Source organism: Balaenoptera musculus, chromosome 5 (genome assembly GCF_009873245.2).
Source record: "Balaenoptera musculus isolate JJ_BM4_2016_0621 chromosome 5, mBalMus1.pri.v3, whole genome shotgun sequence".
In the NCBI taxonomy this organism is placed as follows: Eukaryota; Metazoa; Chordata; class Mammalia; order Artiodactyla; family Balaenopteridae; genus Balaenoptera; species Balaenoptera musculus.
Genome location: NC_045789.1, coordinates 74,065,984 through 74,079,334, shown reverse-complemented (window position 1 = coordinate 74,079,334; position 13,351 = coordinate 74,065,984).

Below are 13,351 nucleotides of genomic sequence, written 5' to 3'. Positions count from 1 at the left end.
CGGCGAGCAGCAGAACCTGAGTTCGGTAACACCACCACCTTCCTCCTGGGAGAAGAAGCTGGAGATGGAGTTAATAATTGATCATGCCTATATAATGAAGCCTCCATGAAAATCCCTGAACTGTGGGCTTTGGAAAGCTGCCAGATTGGTGAACGAACTCACGTGCTGGGAGGGCAGTGCAACCCAAAGCCATGGGGACAGAACCTCCTGCACTTGGAACCCTTCTGGACTTTCCTGATGTCTCTTCATCTGGCTGTTCATCTATATCCTTTATTATATGATAAAGCAGTAAACACATTTCCCTGAGTTCTGTGAGCTGTTCTAGCAAAGGATCAAACCTGAGGTGGTGATTATAGGAATGCTGATTTATAGCCAGCCAGTCAGAAGAGTAGGTAGGTGACAACCTGGGACTTGCAATTGGCTTCTGAAGTGGGGGCAGCACCATGAGCCTGAGCCCGTAACTTGTGGGATCAGATGGATAGTGTCAGACTGAACTGAACTGTAGGACACCCAGTTGGTGTCTGCTGAATATCGCAGCATTGCTTGGTGTAGGAAAATCCACACATCTGGCCTCTTAAGTATTATGAGTGTGAGTAAAGGAAGAAATAGTGTTTGTTTTCCTTTCAGTGGACACGGTTAAGTAATGGCATAGGTAAATAACATATCCAGAGTACAATACAAAAGAATGAGGAGGCTCTGTGATGTACTGACATGGAAAAATCTTTGAGATATAAGATTAAGAGAGAAGCAGATGTATAGTTGCATGTCTGTGTATAGATTTGTTAGCTACCCTGGGGACTAAGGTGAGGGTAATTTCATTATGTACCATTTTATAAATCATGAATTTTCCATCATGCATTATACTACTGATGTATACATTATAGGCAAATAAAATTTAATAAAAGTAATATAAACATTAAAAAAAAAAAGTTGTCAGCCAAGATCCTCGAGAGTTATCAGTCTAAACAGGCGATTTGTCAACAAAGGTTTGGTTTTTTTTAAACTTCTTATGGTGAGTTTTGAACATACATAAAAATAGAATAGTATGATGAACCTCCATATTATTATCACCCAGCCCTCATTAATCCTCCACCATGGCTACCCCGGTCTACTTTCACCTCTATTTACTTTTTCTTCTAGTTTAAATAATTCACATTATTCTATACCACTAAGTAAAAATTACATTGTGTTTCTAAAAGATAAGGATCCTTTTTAAGATCAGTATTAAAAAATTAACAGTAATTAACATAGGTCTTTTAGACTGGGTGTCTAGAAGTGATTGACTAACAGTAACGCTCTGACATGACAAAGGCTTAACACAATTTTATAACAATAAGCATAACATGAGGGAAAGGGAAAATTCTAGTGTTTTTCAGTAAAAGGAAGACTTTTTCCCCTGTGTTGCTGCCCTCAGAGAAAGACACAGAGATCACCACCCTTTAGGGAAAGAGGTAGGGAAGATTTTGCCTTCCCACTTCACTTTCTCCCTCCTAAAGGAGATAGTGTATCCAAGGATTTTTTCCTTGAAAACATGGAGAGTGTGGGACTTTGGCAGTCTTACCGGAAACAGAGAGGGGTTAGGTCAGTGCTTCAAAGGAAGGGAGTGCTGTTAACCAAAGATGGAGATAAATAACATTAGAACCACTGTTCTTATTAAACTGCCTTTAAAACTATAGATATTTCCAAATAATTAAATAGTGGAATTCAGGTCAATTTATTCCCAATTTTTAAAAAATGATAGCCTTTAAAAAGAAAACAGTAGTTTATAGTATTTTTTTCATTTAAATTATTTAAATTTGGAGCTCTACAATTATTTATTCCTAGACTTCCAAGAGTAATAGGCCATTTCATTTAAGTAACAAACCACAAACCCTCAAGACAAAGAAATGAAACTTGCAGTGATCCAGATTAAAATGGGCATCTTTTTTTGTCATTAACTCATAAAAAATACAGTTGTATATGCAGGTTTCTCTGTTCTGAAATAATGGTCCTTGATACTGTGAATTATCACGTTCATGTTTTACAGTTCCATTTAGTAATATACAAAGTATATAGTTCATCTTTTGAGGTATTTAGAAATTACCTTTTACCCCTTTGTCTGAAAGGCTAAAAACTTCCCTTTAGGGCTTACTGTATTATTAGACTTATTTTGAATGAAGTTTTTAGTATGAACTTTATATTTTCCTTTCCTGAGGATGATCTTCAATTTCCAAATAAAAGCAGAACATTTCTTACAAAAATATTGGAACAGTTTTTAGAAAAATAATTTGGGCTCTGATATTTTTAGTTATATGGATATATTGCTGGGAATAAAATATTCTTTCAAAGTGAGTAATTAAACATTTACCCTTATAATTAGAACCTACCAGAGGACTTTTTTTCTTTCTTTTTTTTTTCTTAACAGAAAGAATATTAACTTACTGTGGTAAAAATCAAAGAATCTGTAAGGTTTATTACAACTCCATTTGAACTTTTATGTTCATTATACTTGCTCTAAAGTGGTTTTGTGCAGCTATAATTAACTATACATATTTATATAGTACTGATATGCATTTTTAAATATTTGTTTATTTATTTATTTATTTGGCTGTGCTGGGTCTTAGTTGCAGCATGTGAGATCTTTGTTGTGGCATGCAAGATCTTCACTGCCGCATACAGGCTGTTAGCTGCGGTATGTGGGATCTAGTTCCCTGACCAGGGATCGAACCCTGGCCCCCTGCGTTGGGAGCACAGAGGCTTAACCACTGGACCACCAGGGAAGTCCCTGAAATGCTTTTGATAACATCCATATCTTTTAACCTTTCTATAATAAAATGCACAAGCAACTTTGAAGTTAGTTTATAAAATCATTCCTACTCTTTTCTATATAATGGTAGTTATCAGATTCTCAAATTTTAAAACGTTAGAATCTTATTCTAATTGCAGTACAAGCAAAGTGCCCCTTGGTGGCAAGTTTTTGGAAAAATAATTCTATTGGTTCTCATTTGGCCTGTAATAAAAAGCCATGGGCAAGGGGTGGAGGGAAACATTGCCTGACTTTTGATTTTACTTCCAGTGGTTTTTACATTAAACATCCAATCAAGGATATAAAGGCCTTCTTACTAATGATTTCTACCTTTTAATGTTAAAAAAAGTTTTTAGACCATTTTCATTGGTTAATAATCACTGTTAGTTTCCAAGGTGCCTAAGTGAGCTAATGAATTTTTCCATTATATTTATGAAACAAGTAGACTTTTTATCTCTGCTTTATGACTGAGAAACCGAATTTCCACAGACAGGTCAGCGGGAATTCCTGACTGATAATTTGTGAAGGAAATCATTAGAGCCCTCATTCAGCCCACGTTCACTGAGTGAGTGCGCATTTTTATAGTCTAAGTAAACAGTCTTATGACAGCTTATGGATGTTCTTTGGAATACCATCATAATTTGGGTATCATAAGATTAGTTCTTTCTTTTTTAAAATTTTGTAAAATAGGGACTTCCCTGGTGGTCCAGTGGGTAAGATTCTGCGCTCCCAATGCAGGGGGCCCAGGTTCAATCCCTGGTCAGGGAACTAGATCCCGCAGGCATGCCGCAACTAAAAAGAGTCCACATGCCACAATTAAGAAGTCAGCATGCCGCAACTAAAGATCCTGCATGCCGCAACTAAAGACCCTGCATGCCGCAACTAAACCCAGTGCAGCCAAAGTAAATAAATACATATTTTTAAATAAAACAAAACTTTATAGGATAAATGATTCGATACTTAGGAGATGCCTCATACATGTGCTGTTTGTCCGACCTTAAGGAGGTCATCTTGGACACTCCTACATGTCTTCAAAATTTTGAGCAAGGATAAGAGGAGGTAGATACTCTTCTCCTATAAGTGAACTGTTTTTGGTTGTCATAGGATTCTCTTATAAATGGATCTCCTAACTACCATGCCAAGAAAAAAGTATTGCATATTAATTACACCAAATACCCTTTTTTTTTTAACCTTGAAATAATACGTATCACTCACAGACATCAGTAGAACTTAACACTGGTTAGTTATTTTAGTGTCATTTCCGTGTAATCTTTTAGTTAAGACTGTGTAGCCCATCCCCTATATTTTCACTGTTTATTCTTACCATTAAATGGAATATAAAAAAGCCCTTTGAAAAATGCAAAATTAATTTGGGTTGTAATGAACCACTTAGTAAATCTGGTTGTAAATCACAGTGCAAAGTCACATAGACTCTTTTGAGGATTTTTTGTTTGGTTTTGGTTTTTATTGTTGCTATTGATGTTGATCAAGGCTCTTAAAAAGAAACAGATGGCCAGGATCCCAGGTTTTCAACTCAGTATTTACTGTTACCCAAGGAAAATAAACTGAAGGGATAATGCCACAAACACCAGTGTATTTAGGTTTCCTAACGAGAATAGGAACTGGCCTGTGACAGGACTGTCAGGAGCAGTGGGAAGACTGAACTGAGATAGAAGGTTCCCCTAAAGACATTCAAGTTCAAGGTAAGACAATGTTCTAAGCACTGCCAGTCTCACACTGTGGACCCAACCTAGCTATCGGCCACCAGCTTGTGGTCTCTTCCTGGGCCAGTTCACACTGTTAATAGTAACGGGTTCTGTACTAGACCCTTTTGACTTCCGGGCCTGGTGAGTTGGGCTGGATTACGTTAACCCCAAGGACTCATTCCTTTTGCTGACAAAAACAGGTTTAAAGATCTTCTCTATCTCTTTCCTTTGTGCTCCATCCTTGTCACAGGCCTTGTCCCAACTCAGATGCCTTTTGTAAGAGAAAATACCTAGGTTTGAACCCTATAATGCTTCAATCTTCTTCATACTCTCTTGCCAATAATTCTCAATTTTGACCAGAGAGGGGAGGGGAAGGGAAAGGAGAGTAGGCACCTCTTAAGTAAGGAGAGATCCTCAGGCCCCTGTGGCCTAAGGCTTATTTAGTGACTCCATGACACCTTTCCTCTCTATACTCTGAGGTAGAGAAAGACAAATCCAGAAGAAAGAACTTCTCTCTAAGCCTAGAGCTCAGCTTAGGTGAAAAGCCCAGCAGCACACTTGGAAGGCCAATAGGCGAAACATCATTCCACAGGCAGTCCTACTTTTTCCCTCTTCCTCACCTTATCCTTGTCTTTATTTCCTTTTTCTCCAAGCACCTTGACATCATTTGAACCTTTCTTTTGGCAGTGTCCTCAACACTTGCCCCATGGTCCTGCTGTATCCACCTGGCAAAACCTTAACCTCTAATCTAAAATGATACCTAATACCTCCCCAGCTTCTCTTTCACAGCACACTATTTTTCCTTTACACTTTTTGTTAGTGTTGTTCAAATCTCGTATATTCTTTCTTACTTCTCATCTGCTTTTACTATTATTCAGAAAAGTATGTCAGAGTCTCTGACTATGATAACAAATTTGTCAATTTCTCCTGGTAATCCTCTCAATTTTTGCCTTATGTATTTTAAGGCTATATTATTAGGTGTAGGCAACTTTAGAATTTTATCTTCCAGTTGAACATTTTATATCATGGCCCTCTAACTCTAGAAAACAACTTTTGCTTTAAAATCTGTTTTGTTTGATTTTAATCAAGTACACCAGGTTTCTTTTGCTTAGTTTTCGCCTGATGTGTCTTTTCCCACTCCTGTTCTTTATGCTTTAGATGTGTCTCTTATAAACAGTTATTCTGGATTGTTCTATTGTCAGCTCAATCAAGCTGGGAACTACATTTTCCCAGAATTTCCTTTTCTGGGTTAGACTTGGCTCCCAAAAGGAATTTGTGTGAGAATTGACAGGTAGATGTGAAGGAATGGCCTTTACTTTGAAGGTTTGTAGACAGGGTGATGAGTAACTGCAACAGATGCCCAGCAGGGTCCAGCGTGTTTTTCTCTTTGTGCGTCTTACAGCTCTTCCTCCTGAAGGCTGCTCCAGGTCGGCCTCCACTGCTTGGCTGCGGACTGAGAGATGGTAGACTCACAGGGGCAATAACTTCCCACTGAACTCTCCACAAATTCCTATTCCATATCCATTTTGCGATAGATGGGATATACTAGTCAGTATCTTTGATTATCTATCTCCCCTTCCTGGATATTGAGGTCTCCACCTCCTCCCACAATTGTATAAAATCTACTTTCAATATAAATTCCTTGTCTCATAACACAAAGTTCTGCTTCCCTGACTGAAACTTGACTAGCAATAATATATAGCTAAACTTTTAAAAATGGTTCGATAACTTTGTTTTTTAACTGCATAGTTTAGTCCACTTATAATTACTGTTATTACTGACATATGTGGGTTTATTTCTAGAGTCTTATTTTGTGCTATTCTGCCTTTTCTGTTTCTTTTTGCCTCCTTTCTTGCTTGTGTCTTTTGTTGTTTGTTTGTGTGGTTTTTTTCCCTTAGATTTTTTTTTTTCAACCTATTTTTCCCACTCTACCATTTTGGAATTTATACACACTTGCTGCCTTTTTTTTTTTTCCATTAAACATTAGATATTCGAGCATGCAACAACGTTTTGGGTTAAAAGGATTTAAATTTGCTTCTGCCAGGTGCCTTGGGGCATAACACACTGGGACCACTTTAAACTCAATTCTTAGCTCTAGATTTTTTTTCCCCACACAGGAAGTGTAAATTTAGGGCACAAATGTTATGAATACTGGCTTGTGGTTATGAATTCTTAGGGAAAATTTTTCTTCCCTCCACCTGGCACCAAGGTAGAAAAAGGCAACTTTCCTAGCTGTCTCTAGACTTCAAATGCAGTTGTTTGTTATGCAAACTTCTGTTAGATTCCCCTCCTTGGGTGGGGCCTCTTCTTTACCTCCTGCCTTCAGTGTCCTGTTCTGGCTCCCCCCCCCCTTACCCTAAGTTTACCAGGAGCTGGAATAGATTACCTGTGTGTATTCACTCATCCTGAAAATTCTTTACATTTTGCCATTTTGGGGTTGCTAAATTTTAAGGTGTGTGTGAGGGGGGGAATTTTTTTTTCCTGTTTAACATGATTTTTTTAGGTTGATTTGAGAACTAGTCAGCATTAACAAGAGAAAAATGAAAAAAAGTTTCCTTTGGTGGTGTTGCATTCTGAAAAATCTGAAGGACCCAAAGCCTCCTTCCCAGATAGATGGAAACTAAAGGCTCCTTTATTGCCAGTCCAAGATAATGGGAGGCAGGAGATAGCGAAAGATCTGGGAGAAGGGATGAATAGAGAGGGAAAGTGATGGTGGAGAGGTAGAATGTGTGCTATGATAGGATAAAAGACTCCATGGGAAAAGTAAGTAAAGGCTTTGCCACATACTCTGGGCTCTTTTTTATTCAGGATGTCTCTGGTTTTCCTTTTGGTGATGGATTCAGGTGACATACTAGCTCACATATTAAAACATAATCAAGGAGTTACAAATACATACAACATCAGGAGTAATGTCAAAAAGTCCACACACAGTGGTTCCAATCTTTACAGACATTCTTTTAATTTCCTTGGGCCTCAATTTCCTCGTTTGTAGAATATGGCCAGTAGAGAATTATTTTGAGGATTGTTTGAGGTGAACATATTTGTACACTGTGAAGTTTTGTACAAATAGCTACATTTTATATTATGCTTCTCATTTTACCTTAGGAGATTCTGGGACTCCTGGAATTTAAAGAACTTCCTTCAAAATCCTACTTGATGAGTCAGTGTTGATTAAAATTTATGTTGCCATGTTTTAAGTCAGCACCTTTCAGGGCAAAAAAGAAACTCTGGATCCTTTAAGAGAATGTTGTTCTTTTTCCCTTATTAAAGTACAAAGCCTTATGTTGACAGGTGGATTTTTTTTTTTTTAAACTCTCACAATTCCAGGGACATAAAAGTTTATGCAAGGGACAGAAAGCAAAAGTGCTATTACTTGGCAAAGTCAGATCAGCCTCTGTAATTGTAAGAGTTCTCTCCAGAAGTACTTCTTCAAAATCAGTAAATGATTGAAAGTCCTCTCCAAAACATGCTCTTTCTAAACGATCCCAAATGAATTCTTAAGAAGGATGCAAAAATAGTCTAAGAAATGCTCGAAACTAAATTTATCTGTTAATGTGCAGAGAATGATGCCCAGAATTACAATTCTATTTTCTTTAGATATGGGTATGACCTGAGACACATAGGAAGTAGCAGAGATAAGATCACTGGAAAGCAGTAGAGCACAGCCAGGATCTAGGGCTCTGAGGTCGGACAGACCTGGTTTCAGTCACTTCTTAGCAGTGTGATCTCTGTTTCTCCTGTAAAATGGAGATTCTAATATCCTATCCATTGTGAAATGATCAAATGAGCTCAAGCATATAGAGTGTTTAGCATACTACTTCACATAACGGGCTCAAAACATTGTGGCTGTCATCGTCGTCATCTGTAATTTAGGACAATTCTGTGGAGTGCTATGTTGAATAAATTGAATAGTTGTTAACATAATTTCCCACTTATTTATATCCCAAATAGTCAGAAAATAACTATAATTATTTTCCAGGTACTGTTTAGTAATAATTGATGTTTGTAACAATGACCGCCTCCCATTTTCTCCCCTACCCAGGTACTGTAAAATTTTGAATTGTCACTAAATTTTGGAGATTACATGATATTGTGATATAATGGTAAGAGAACAGAATAAAGCTCAGAACCCAGGTTTTAGTACTAACTACTTCATACATATCTATGACCTTGGGTAATCCATTTAACCACTTTTGAAGAACAGAGAGTAATATAGGATTCAGATCACTAATGTATGTACGACAGGACTGACTGGGTTTTCTTCCCTACCACTTGCTTCCTTTTTTCTAGAATGTTGAATTCTAAAGCCTACATTAATAGAAGGGTTAAGGTTTTTTGTTTTTTGTGTTTTTGTTGTTAGTTAATTTTCCCAAATAAAGTTCATCATTTTTTTTTTCTTCTGTAGAAGAGTGTTTTTAAAATGTTACCTAAGGCAGTGAAGGAGAAGAAGTATCAGTGCAATGAGGAAAGATCTAATTGCAGTAGATATTTTATCTGGGAATCAGCCCCCATGAGGACTACCCCCCCACCTCAAGCATACTCAAGTTTTGAAACCTGATCACTATCAAAAGCAGAACCACTTGGAGCAGAGAAAGACTGACAACAACGTCCTTTGAAGGCAAGACCCAGGAAGAACTGGAGCTGAGACTTTAAGGAAAGAGTGAATGTATCAAAAGGACTAAGAGGGACTTCCCTGGTGGCGCAGTGGTTAAGAATCCACCTGCCAATGCAGGGGACTCGGGTTCAAGCCCTGGTCTGGGAAGATCCCACATGTCACGGAGCAACTAAGCCCATGCACCACAACTACTGAGTCTGTGCTCTAGAGCCCGTGAGCCACAACTACTGAGCCCGCGTGCCACAACTACTGAAGGCTGCGCACATAGAGCCCGTGCTCTGCAACAAGAGAAGACACCACCATGAGAAGCCCACGCACTGCAATGAAGAGTAGCCCCCACTCGCCGCAACTAGAGAAAGCCCATGCGCAGCAACAAAGACCCAACACAACCAAGAGACTGCATGTGTGTATGGAGCGGCACTGTCCAATAGGAATATAATGCAAGGCACACATGCAAGCCACATATATAATTTAAAATGTTCTAGTAGTTGGGAATTCCGTGGTGGTCCAGTGGCTGAGACTTCCTGCTCCCAATGCAGGGGGCCTGGGTTCGATCCCTGGTCAGGGAACTAGATCCCACATACATGCCACAACTAAGAGTTCGCATGCCACAACTAAAGATCCTGCATGCCACAGTGAAGATCCCGCATGCCACAACTAAGACGGGGTGCAGCCTAAATAAATAAATATTTTAAAAAAATAATAATAAAAATAAATGTTCTAGTAGCATATTAAAACAGTAAAAAGAAACAGGTGAAATTAATTTTTGTAATATGTTTTATTTAACCCGCTATATCTAAAACATTATCAACAGTTATTAATTACTAATAATTTTACATTCTTTTTTTCATATTAAGCCTTCAATATATATTTTATTCTTACAGCACATCTCAATTCAGACTAGCCATATATCAAAGGCTCACTCTCCACATATGACTACCGGTTAGTGTATTCAACAACACAGATATGGAAGGTATGAAGGAGATTGTCAAAGATTCTCTGGTGACCTTGGTGTTACCACATGCTGTTCCCCCAGAGTCTGGGACTAAGACTCCATGGCTGTAAATGGAGCTTAGGGGCAAGTTGAACAGATGAAAACACTCCACTGGCTTGTGTACTTGTGGACTTTGTGTTGTTTGGATTGCATGGCCTGAAAATGAAGCTGCGATTGAACATCCTTTAGGATTTTGTGTGTATGTTAAATTGACCAACATTAAGACTGCTTTATTATAGAGTAAACCACCTTTCTCTTCCATTATATGGTGTATTAGTCTGCTCAGGATGCCATAACAAAATATCACAAACTAGGTGACTTGAACAACAGAAATTTATTTTCTCACAGTTCTGCAGGTTGGAATTCCAAGGTCAAGGTGCCAGCAAAGTAGACTTCATTCTGAGGCCTCTTGGTAGCCACCATCTCACTGTATGGTCAGGTGGCCTTTCTTTGATGTGTATACTTGGAGGGAGACAGAGAAGGCTATTTCTCTCTTCCTCCTCTTATAAAGCCACCTATTGGCTTAGGGCCCTACCCTTATGACCTCATTTAACCTTAATTCCCTCCTAAAGGTCCTGTCTCCAAATACAGTCACATTGGGGGTAGGACTTTAACATAAAAATTTGAACAAAATCCACCCCAGTTAGTTAAACAGAAAAGGATTTTTTTTGAAAGGATATTGGGCAGCTAACAGCATTTTTTAAAAGGAGGGGAGACTCAGGCTTGGAAGCTCTAAAACCAGGAACGATGCAGCTTCCTATTTCAGTTTCCGTTGACACGGTCGTCACTATTGCTGGGACACGCCCCTGGACTTCTGTCCCTACTGCCTCTGAATTTGTGTATTTGTGCCTCACATCTCTTCCCTCGTCAAAACGTGTTCCATGAGATGCCATGCTCTTCCCATTATTTTCTTGCAAATTGAGGCCTCTCACAGATTTCTGATGGTTGGTTGGAGCCTCTGTCACATCTGTGGGCCCTAGCTGGAAAGGAGCCTGGGAAAGCAAGTGCCAGCCTTCCACCTCGGGGAGGTAAACCCACAAGGTGGGAGATTCTCCAGATATTGGAAGTGTGTTCAAAATACGCTGGGCAGCCACAAAATATAAATGTCCTTCACTGGCACTGAGTTCTATCATTCGAAAAAAAATTCCAGGTCAAGAGGCCTAGATTTAATTTTAAAAACTTTGTTTAATCCAGAATTTGTTTCCAATAGCAACTGTTAAACAATCTGTCTGCTTTCAAATTTACTTTTCTTTATTCCTGACCTTGCTTCTAAGCTTTATCAGTTGCATATTTTCTCATTTGACATGCTGGTAACTAACAGCCAAAATCCATTGCCTCAGTTTCATCATGGATTTGTATTCCTTGGCTGGGGGGTGGAGTGAGTAAACAACGTGATGCTTCACTTATGGAAGAGGAATAAGAGTGTGAGCCCATTATTAAAAAAACAGCAGGGGTGTAAGATATTGGGCCATCTCAGAGCGTCTTGCCTATTACCATGAAATCCACAGTATCCAGCAGCAAGGTCGGTGAGCAGCCTGTTGCCCAGTTCAAATGGTATATTAGATTCTACAACTAGTCTTGACACCACATAACCACTTTTTCGATAACCTTTCATTTTTCTTTCCTTTTCCTTTTTTTTTTTTTTTTGAAAGCAGGAATGACTCTGCTAAATTATTAGATATTTAAGTTTAGGATTCACTGTCATTTCTGCACAATTCAGTTGCTGAAATAACATGTAGCAGATGCTACAGTGCAAATTAATGAATAATTATTTTTTGTACTATGGCCTCTGACTGTAACATCTGTCACAACCATGTGGGTTTAGTAATTATTCTTTTGACATTTTCTCAATTTTTTTTTGGTGGAGCCGAGCGGCATGTGGGATCTTAGTTCCCGGACCGGGGATGGAACCGGTGCCCCCTGACGTAGAAGCATGGAGTCTTAACCACTGGACTGCCAAGGAAGTCATCTAAAATGTTTTCAGCTTTAAAAAAAAAAAAACATTTTTTTTTAATGTTTGGCTGCAGTCTTTAAATTTTGCTTTTGTTTGTTTAATTCTTTTCTATTTATTAAATTCTTCCATTTGTCCTAATTCTTTAGAAAGTGTAGTGGCTCTTTATGGTCTACTTCTGTTTAAGTATAAAGAGGAATGTGAAATTCTTCAATTGATTTTTTTCTTATTGTAAATAAGCCAAAGCCAGGGTCAAGCTTATTTTCCATTTCATGGGCACAGTTTAGGCTTCAGCTCTCAAGGGCATATTTTCAGCTTGTTACAAGCCATGCTTTGGCTTCCCTTCTTCAAAGTCGACTCTTTCTTAACCAGGAAACAGGGCAGGGACAGGATTCTTTTCTTCCCGTTTCAGTTTCTCTATAACTGCTGTGTCCAGAAGTAAATATGGCATAGCCAAAATTAATACCAGAATTGACTCAATCCAACCTCTTTTTAAAAAAAGGCTAAAAATAAAGGCCTGGATATTTTTAGAAAGATCAAATAATCAGTGTCAAATTTCACAGAAATCTGATATATATAGATTGATGTCACGCAAAAGTATTTCCAGCAAGCTACTGAAAGACAAAAGAACAAATGTTGGAGGTGTTAGGAGATAGTGGAGTGAAGTTGATGGGAACAAAGCAGCTGTAATGAAGCATGTCCACGCTGCTGAAATATTTGGAGGATGGGTTCACAGAGGCTGAGAATAAAACAGAGCAAGAATCTAGTCCCGTGTATCTTTTTACCTTCCCATCCCCACTTGCATAGATATTGGAAGCAAGAAGATGAGGAGTACTCCCTATTCCTCTCTCCCTAATTCCCACCAGTGATGCTGAAATGGGGAAGTGGCTTCAGACATGGACAGAGCTGGTGGATGGGAAAACCTGTCAGTATCAAGATGCATATGTGAGGATTTAGGAGTTAAAAAAATACACACACAGGGGTTCCCTGGTAGCGCAGTGGTTAAGAATCCGCCTGCCAATGTGGGGGACCAGGGTTTGAGCCCTGGTCTGGGAAGATCCCACGTGCTGCGGAGCAACTAAGTCCGTGAGCCACAACTACTGAGCCCACGTGCCACAACTACTGAAGCCTGCCCGCCTAGAGCCCGTGCTCCGCAACAAGAGAAGCCACCACAATGAGAAACCCATGCACCGCAACGAAGAGTAGCCCCCGCTCGCTGCAACTAGAGAAAGCCCGCATGCAGCAACGAAGACCCAACACAGCCAAAAATAAATAAATAAAAATAAATAAATAAATAAAA